Genomic DNA, 7,730 nt, shown 5'->3' on the forward strand with positions numbered 1-7,730 from the left:
AAGCCATCAACAAAAATGCAGATTACTATAAAAAGGAACTAGAAGCTATAAAGAGAAGCCAAGAAAAATTAGACAACTCATTTGCTGAGATGAAAGCTGAGCTAAAGGCAATGAATAGCAGAATGAATAATGCAGAAGAATGAATAACTGATCTGGAAGATATCAATAGAAGAGCAGACAGAAAGGCAAATGAATAAAGAAATGAAAGCAATATAAAAGAGACCTATGTGATAATATAAAGTGTGCAAATCTACGCATAATAGGGATTCCAGAAGGAGAGAAAAGAGAATCAAAAATGTATTTGAAGAAATTATGACTGAAAACTTTTCAAACCTAAAGAAGGAAACAGATATTCAGGTACAAGAAGCATAGACAGTGTCAAAAATGATGAACCCAAACAGACCTACACCAAAACCTTTTATAATTAAAATGGTAAAAGTTAAAGATAAAAAGGGGATTTAAAGGCAGCAAGAGAAAAACAAATAGTTAATTACAAGGGAATCCCCATAAGGCTATAAGCTGATTTCTCTATAGAAACATTGCAGGCAAGAAGGGAGTGGCAAGATATATTCAAAGTTCTAAAAGGGAAAAATCTGCAACCTAGGATACTCTAACCAGCAAGATATCAGTTAGAATAGATGGAGGGAAAGAATTTCTCAGACAAGCAAAACTGGAAAGAATACAGCAATGCTAAACCTGTCCTAAATGAAATACTAACAGGTCTTCTCTAAATAGAAAAGAAGCAAGAATCTATAGGAAGGAGAAAATCACAATTGGAAAGTAAATCACTTAAATAAGCCAGATTAAAAGAAAAAGTCAAAATATTTTTGTGAAAACGATGATAACCACATGAACAGCAGAAGAATAAAAATGAAGATGTAAAAGAGGAGGATATCAAAATCATAAAACTGTGGGAGAGAAAAATAAGAAAATGTAGATTCCTTTTTTTTTTCTTTTTTGGAATGTGATATGACTATCAGTCTAAAGCAAGTAGATATGGGAAGGGGATAACATACTTGAAAAACAGGGTAAGCACAAATCAAAAAACGTATAATACATTAAAAAAACAAAAATAAGAGAACACAAGCATAAAATAAAAGCAAAAAAACCACAAAAAAGAAAAACAAAAAGAAAAAGAGAGGAACAAACAAGAAACACAGAATCATGCTTGCTTTGGCAGCACATATACTAAAATTGGAATGATACAGAGAAGATTAGCATGGCCCTTGCACAAGGATGACATGAAAATTCGTGAAGCATTCCACATTTTTAATCAAAGAGGAAATCAAAAAATGCCTAGAAACAAATGACAACAAAAACATGATGATGCAAAACCTATGGGATGTAGCAAAAGCAGTTCCAGGAGGGAAGTTTATAGCAATACAATCCTACCTCAAGAAACAAGAAAAATCTCAAATAAACAACCTAACCTTACACCTAAAGTAACTAGAGAAAGAACAAACAAAAAAGTTAGTAGAAGGAAAGAAATCATAAAGATTAGAGCAGAAATAAATGAAATAGAAATGAAGAAAACAATAGCAAAGATCAATGAAACTAAAATCTGGTTCTTTGAGAAGATAAATAAAATGGATAAACTTTTAGCCAGATTCATCAAGAAAAAAAGGGCGAGGACTCAAATCAATAAAATTAGAATGAAAAAGGAAAAGTTACAACTGACACAGCAGAAATACAAAGGATCATAAGAGACTACTACAAGCAACTATATGCCAATAAAATGGACAAGCTGGAAGAAATGGACAAATTCTTAGAAAAGTACAACCTTCTAAGACTGAACCAGGAAGAAATAGAAAATATAAACAGACCAATTCACAAGAAATGAACTTGAAACCATGATTAAAAATCTTCCAACAAACAAAACTCCAGGACCAGATACCTTCACTGGGGTATCTATGCTTCTCAAACTCTTCCAAAAAATTTCAGAGGGAGGAATACCCCCAAGCTCATTCTGTGAGGCCACCATCACCCTGATACCAAAACCGGACAAAAATGTCCCCAAAAGAGAAAATTACAGGCCAAAATCACTGATGAATATAGATGCAAAAATCCTCAACAAAATACTAGCAAACAGAATCCAACAGCACATTAAAAGGGTCATGCACCATGATCAAGTGGGGTTTATCCCAGGGATGCAAGGATTCTTCAGTACACACAAATTAATCAATGTGATACACCATATTAACAAATTGAAGAATAAAAAATCATAAATCATCTCAATAGGTAAGTTGAATTCTTTATTATTCTTAAAGTTATGAGCCACTAAATGTTGTCCAGGCTTATGGGTCAAATCAGAGATGGCCAGGACCTAAAGATCAGGTAGGCCATCAGAGATTACATTAACTCTAAAATGGGCCCAAGTATTATGAAACAAATTCAAGGAGGTGACCAAAATGTCAGGGGGACCTGGAAGTGGCAACAGTGGATAAACAACAAAAGCAAAACTAAGGAGTGTAAAATAATAAAAGCAACAATTAATGTACAAGAGGGAAAATTAGAGTATATTAATAATGAGATATTTCTTATTTTTTTTTTCTTTTCAAAACAGTAAAATTGAAACCAAAGAAATAAAATCCTAACATCAATTGACTTTGAGGGTATGATGCTAAGTGAAACAAGTCACATGGAGAAAGACAAACACAATATGGTTTCACTCATATGTGGAATATAAAAAAACAAACAAAAAATGAAATAAATGCACAAACCAAACAAAAATAAACATGTAGATATAGAGAACAGAGTAGTGGTTACCAGAGGGGAAGGGGTGGGGTGAGGGCTAAATGGGTAAAGGGGAACAACTTTACATAATGTTATAAACCAACGTTACCTCAATAAATGGCCTAAATGGGAAAAGAGTCTTAAAAAAAAAAAAAAAAGAGTGGATATGTGTTTAACTGATTCACTTTGCTGTACATCAGAAACTAACACAACATTGTAAATCAACTGTACTCCAATACAAATTAAAAAAAAATAAAATTATATCAACTTGAAAAAACAGTGGAGAAAATCTAAATATTAAAGAAAATGACTGTGAAATCAAGTGAAAGAGACATGGCATTTTTTAAAGAATAAGTTAATGAGATGTGCAAATATATGCTAATATATTTTGAACGTTTCCCAGGAAAATGCAAATGGGCAAAAAAAGAGGAAACCTGAATAAACCAATGACCTAGAACATTTTTTTTAATATGACAAAATTACTCTAAAATGCATTTGACAAACTTTTTAAAATATGGGTGTTTTCAAAGTTTCAAAAGAACAGATTCTTTCAATTCATTTTACCTATTTATTTTTCAATGTTTCATTTTTAATCATATTAAAAAAAATTTAAGGCAGTATATACATGACATATGAGCTCCACGCTTAGTCTTCAAGGCTCCCTGCCCCTCACAGTGATCCCATTGATCTCTTTTATTTTACTTACTAGATGCTCAATAAGGGTTTTTTAAAATTTGCTATATTGGATAAAGATTTCCAAAGTGTTATATAAACCTATCATAACACAATAAAATTTTGTAATGATCACTTTTAAAAATAGTAAATTTCATAACAATCTCAAATTATAAATGCCAAAATTCTAAAGTAAGCCCCAGTAAAATAAATATTGCAGTAAATTGAAAGAAATACTACAATATAGACTAGAACAAACTGAGATGTTAAAATATTAGTATTATATAATATAATCCTTCACTTCATTAGATCAAGGAAATAGACAAAAATATGGTCATTAATATTCTGAATAGGCATGTGATGAAAAACACATTTTCCTCATTTAGAAAATGTCTAGGAATAATAAAGAGTAAAAATAGTAAACTAAGAATAAAAGGGTTTTTAATAGATTAAAACAGTACTTAATGTAGTGCAAATAAAAGATAAAAGGATATCTCTAATTGCCTTTAGTATTTATTATGTTCTGTATATTCTCACCATGTTCAATAACATTAGGTGTTTAGTTCAAGATAGTGGACTGAGCATATACTTTCTCCAAAATCCTTTGTAATAATGATGAGGTATGAGGAATTAATAAATTGGTAACAGCACTATAGCACGAGGAATACTATTATCAGCAGACTAGAAATTGTGAGGCATTTCTCAAAAATATATTAATCAGAAAACATCAGATTGTAAAAGAAACAAGTGTAAAAAATGATGTATCGATATATACACACACACACATATAGCATTTTACACTAAAGACAGGCATAGTCAATTTTTTAAAATGACGACAGTGAAAATGGCTAATTATGGAAATCCAAAAGTTTATCCTTCCACAAAAGTAATAAATAAATTGACAAAACTGTCAAACTTTTTTGGAACTGTAGACTCTAATCCAAACCTTATAGCAACCAGGGAAACAATCAAGAAAAGATAGCTGAATCTTAGTAAAAGAACTTCATGGTATTTTGACTTATCCTGGTAACCATCCCCACCTTCTCAGTATAGCAGTGGCCTTGACGACAATAGCTGTGATTACTGGTACAGGTATGTTATACCAGAGAGAGCAAAATGGACCTTATTCTAAAAGAAAAATCTGGTTGTTAGTTTGGACTCATTTTGTGGGTCCCTGAAGGGTTGTATCAAAGGACTTGTCTTTATTTAGCCTAACTTGGAACTTTCTAAAGGCTAAGGCAGCTACCAAGGGGGAGGGGACACCTGTGGAAAATATTTAAAAGCTAATGTACTAGCTGCTACTTCTTGAGTTAACACCAGTTGGGGCAAAAAATACCCTAACCAAAATGTTGAGAGAGAAGGCTAGAGGATGAGATGCTTTGGGAAATAAGGACTTTGAAAAGGTTCCACATATTCCTGGAAATCTAGAAGGTCATGTGTATGCCAGGGCTGGGTACATGCTCATAAAAGATGTGAGAAGGTTCTAAGCTCCTACTTATCACTAAACTTCAGGGTTTGTGCAAATAGGAATTGAAGTTTAAGGCAGAATTGTAGACTCCTTGCTGAGCACTGAAGGTATGCCCCAACGCTCACGCAGAGCCAAGTTGCAAAGATTGGTAGATTTACTGGGTTACAGACATTTAGAAAATCTCTGTTCAGTAACTAGCTCACCACTAAATTAATGGAAAAGGGACTTCAGTAATAACATAAAACAAATAATATAGAATTGATGAAATTTGTTCATAAAAATCACAAAACAAAACAAAAACGACTATAACAAGCATCAACAATAAACCCTGGGAAGGGAGGAAAATGTGATTTGCAGAGTTGCCACATTATAGTAGTCAAAATATCCAGTTTCTAACCAAAGTGCAAGTACAAATACTGCATGATTCCAGTTATATGAGGTATCTGAAGTCGTGAAATTCATAGAAAAAGAAAGTAGAATGATGTTTGCCAGGGTCTGAGGGGAGGGGAAGGAGGGAAGTTGTTGTTTACTGGGTATACAGTTTCAGATTTGCAAGATGAAAATTTTCTGGAGATGTTTCACAACAACGTGAAAATACATAATGCTACTGAACTGTACACTTACAAATGGTTGTGATGGTAAATCTTATGTTATGTGCTTTTTACTACAATAAAAATATCTAACCTTTATTAAGGAGCTACAAAAAGAGGAGCAAACTAAACAAAGCAAGCAGAAGGACAGAAACAAAAAGGATTACAGTGTAGCTAAATCAAATAAAAAATAAACAATAATCAACAAAACCAAAGGATAGTTCTTTGAAAAGATCACCAATATTGACAAGCCATTAGATAAAGTGATGAAGAAAAATAGAGAAGTGTTAAATTACTAAAATTAGGAATGAAAGTAGGGACATTACTACCGACATTAAGAAATAAAAGGGATTACAAGATAACACTATGAATATTTGTATGTTGATATAGACAACCTAGATAAAAAGGACAAATTCCTTTAAACATGCAAAATACCAAAACTGACTCAAAAATAAATAGAAAATCTGAATAGACCTGTAAAAAGTATAGAGATTAAATAAGTAACAAAAAATCCCAATACATAAAAGCCCAAGCCAAGATGGCTACACTTATAATTTCTACCAAACAGTTAAAGAATAATAAATGCTAATTCTTTACAAAACCTTCCAGGAATTAAAAAGAGGAATGAACACTTGCCAACTCATTCTATGAGGCTATAATTACCCTGATACCAAAACTACACACAAATACCAAAAGAAAGTACAACAAAAGACTAATCTCTTATAAATATAGATGCAAAAATCATCAACAATACACCAACAAGCCAAACCTAGCAATATATAAAAGAATTAAGCACCATGACCAAGTAGAATTTATTCCAATACAGGTTGATTTAATATATGAAAATCAATTAATGTAATACACCATATAAATGAATACAGGCAAAAACCACATAATCATCTCAAGAGAAACAGAAAAAGCATTTGACAAAAATTCAACACTCCTTTATGATAAAAAATCATTTAAACTAGAATTAAAAAGAAACTTCTTCAACATGATACACAGCATCTATGAAAAACCCACAGTTAACATCACTGTGATAAAACAATTAAATATTTTCCCTCCAAGATCCAGAATAAGACATGGATGTCTGTTCTTGCCACTTAACTTCAACAATATACTAGAAGTTCTAGCCATAAAAATTATGTGAGAAATGAAATAATACACAGCCAGACTAAAAGAAAGGAATAAAACCACCTCTATTCACAGATGCAATGATCTTATATATAGAAAATCCTAAAAATCCATACAAAAATTAGTAGAGCTAATAAACAAGTTCAGCAAATTTGAAAGACGCAGAATCCACATATAGATATCGGTTGTATTTCTGTAGAAGAGCAGTGAATAATCCAAAAATAAAATTAAGGAAATAAATCCATTTATAATAGCATTGAAAATAATAAAATACTTAGGAATACTTTTTTTTTTTGTGCGGTACGCGGGCCTCTCACTGTTGTGGCCTCTCCCGTTGTGGAGCACAGCCTCCGGACGCGCAGGCTCAGTGGCCACGGCTCACGGGCCTAGCCACTCCGTGGCATGTGGGATCCTCCCGGACCGGGGCACGAACCCATGTCCCCTGCCTCGGCAGGCAGACTCCCAACCACTGCGCCACCAGGGAAGCCCCACTTAGGAATACTTTTAAACTAGGAGTTGTTAGGAGCTCAGCTGAGCTGGAAAGAGCTCATCTGTCTGGTGTCAGAGTAGCGGAATAAAGCAATAAGCCAAAATGGAAGTAAGAGTGAAATCTTTAATCACATACTGTGATGGCATAAACAAAAGTCTAACCTAAGAAAACACTGACTTTCCCCTGATTCATTCTCCCCCATGGAATGGCACACTCATCAAGGCTCAGGTGGCCAGCAAAGACATGGGTGTGATCCCATTCTCGAGAGAGTATGGAACAAAAGGCTCCTGCAGTTTTATGGAACCAGAGACCATGGGAAGAGAGAGACGGATGGCTAGGGGTAAAATAATTCTGAGTACTGAGTTAGAATAAGGAAGAGTGTCTTTAAGGTTTTCCACTTCTTCCCTGATAAGGAGGTTTTGACAGGGTTACATGAAGAAACCTCAGCCAGTGTCCTGAGATAAAGACACACCTAGGAATGAGGGCACTTGCCAGGGAATGCAAATACGTAAAGAAGAGTATGACAGGCCAGATGGACTTGAGTCCTTGACTGCAACTTCCCTCAGAGACTGGAATTCATTGGCTGTGCATGCAGTCTGGTGTGGGAAGGGCAGCATTCCACCCATGAGACCTGCCGGGTAAA

The 7,730-nt window shown here is 33.9% G+C and overlaps 1 non-coding gene across 1 annotated transcript; it reads left to right on the forward strand.

Moving 5' to 3' along the window:
• Nucleotides 1–1,168: 1,168 nt before the first annotated feature.
• LOC136143191 (U6 spliceosomal RNA) lies at nt 1,169–1,271 on the forward strand. The gene has a single exon (XR_010657886.1). It is a non-coding gene; the product is annotated as a U6 spliceosomal RNA (small nuclear RNA).
• The last annotated feature ends 6,459 nt before the right edge of the window (nt 1,272–7,730 follow it).

The sequence above is a fragment of the Phocoena phocoena genome, chromosome X (assembly GCF_963924675.1).
Source record: "Phocoena phocoena chromosome X, mPhoPho1.1, whole genome shotgun sequence".
Lineage (NCBI taxonomy): Eukaryota > Metazoa > Chordata > Mammalia > Artiodactyla > Phocoenidae > Phocoena > Phocoena phocoena.